The sequence below is a fragment of the Myotis lucifugus genome, unplaced genomic scaffold (assembly GCF_000147115.1).
Source record: "Myotis lucifugus unplaced genomic scaffold, Myoluc2.0 scaffold_8, whole genome shotgun sequence".
NCBI classification, from domain to species: domain Eukaryota; kingdom Metazoa; phylum Chordata; class Mammalia; order Chiroptera; family Vespertilionidae; genus Myotis; species Myotis lucifugus.
The window spans coordinates 16758334-16760409 of NW_005871056.1; positions in this window are offsets into that span (position 1 = coordinate 16758334).

Consider the following 2076-nt stretch of genomic DNA (forward strand, 5'->3'; position numbering starts at 1 on the left):
GAATCGAACCTGGGACCCTTCAGTCCGCAGGCCGATGCTCTATCCACTGAGCCAAACCGGTTTTGGCTCATTTTTGATTTTTTGAGGAAACACCATACTGTTCTCCACAGTGGCTGTACCAGTCTGCATTCCCACCAGCAGTGCCAAAAGGTTCCTTTTCTCCGCATCATCTCTAGCACATGTCATTTGTTGATTTGTTGATGATAGCCATTCTGACAGGTGTGAGATGGTACTGCATTGTAGTTTTGATTTGCATCTCTTGAATGATTAGTGACTTTGAGCATGTTTTCATATGTCTCTTAGCCTTCTGTAGGTCCTCTTTCGAAAAGTGTCTATTTAGGTCCTTTGCCCATTTTTTGATTGGATTGTTTATCTTCCTTTTGTTAAGTTGAATGAGTTTCCTATAAATTTTGGAGATTAAACCCTATTGGAGGTAACATTGGCAAATATGTTCTCCCATGCAGTGGGCTCTCTTGTTGATTTGTTGATGGTTTCTTTTTCTGTGCAGAAGCTTTTTATTTTGATGCAGTCCCAGGGGTGCATTGGTTTTGCTTTTGTGTAAGAATGACCTACACCAGGGGTATGACATCCTACGGCAGGTTAAAAATATTTTGAGAGCAACGAGACTCTTGTTCCTACAGAGAGGTGCTACGCAGAAGCAAATGGAGACTTTCGTAGAAGCGGAGGCTGATGCTCATCACAGAATATAAACACCAGCTTGTTTGGGAAGGAGCCTGAGATTGATTTCTCCCTGTTGTACAGAGGCAATTGGCCTGCAATTTTCACACTGTACTTGGTTTGAATTGTCTTGTTGGGGAGAAATAAAGTTGTTTATTGATTAGCATTTGAAAAACCAATTAGTACTTTGTTTGCTTGAAAGACAAAATAAGAGCATAATGTCAGAACCGAATATAAGTGGTTCCAGGACTAACAAGCACCCAGGACTCAAAGGTTGGCCCTGAAATGCTGAAGAAACAGTGAGCGAGGATGCAGTTTCGGCCACAGTGCCCCTTTCTCGCCATGTGGCTGTGCAGTTGCTGCATTCTGCATGTTTCTTTGGGAAACAACACTTTTTTTGTTTGTTTTTATTACATGCTTTTTTTATAGCATCTTTCCACTACTAATCTCTTTCCTGATAGGAACAATGGAAAGACAATTGCCATGAACATGGAAAAAAATCTGGAAATTGGCAATTTCTAAAATATATCACAGGGCCCTGACTACTAGGTGGCTTAGTTGGTTGGAGCATCATCCCATGCACCAAAGGTTGCAGGTTTGATTGGCAGTCAGAGCACACACCTTGGCTGTATGTTCAGTCCCTAGTCCAGCTGTGCATCTGAGGCAACCTGTTCAGGTTTCTCTCTCTCTCTCTCTCTCTCTCTCTCTCTCTCTCTCTCTCTCTCTCTTTCTCTTTCTCCCCCTTCCTTTCTCTACAAAAATCAATAAAAAAGTCCTCAGGTGAGAATAAAAAATAATAATAATACCATAAATTATATCACATGAACACTAGTTCTGAGGGATTAACAAAAAGGTATATGAAGGGTAGTTTATAAGGGCAAGTGAATACTGGGCTATATACCTAGTTTCATAGAGTTTTAATAGAGGACCTAGAAGAACCGTTAATATGCTCATGTAAATGGAGCTCTCAAAAAAAAAAAAAGAGAGAACTTACAGAATTGATGGCTTCTTCTTTTCCTGTTATAATTATGTTCAGTCCAGCCAGCCAGCCAACAAACTTCTTTCATTCAATATGTGAGTCTCTGGGAAAGGAGCTGAGGTGACTTATTGGGGCCGGGGGTAGAGAAACGAATCTAAGTTTCTGAGTAAAAGCAACTTGACCTAATCTGGAGATTTTTTAGGGCTTCTAATCTGGTGGGTCTGTCTGTCTGTGTGCAACTTCTTTTTACTGAGATGATTAAGAGCTTTTCCCTCTCTTATTTAGATTGGATTGCCTTCTTGGAAGCGCAATGGAGAGAGGAACCCAGAGGCAGGTGAGTAGGACTGGAGGAGGGGAGCCTAGGGGTTGGCTCTGTCAGTGGTGGGTCAACCAGCATTTTGAGTGACAGGTCCTGGCAT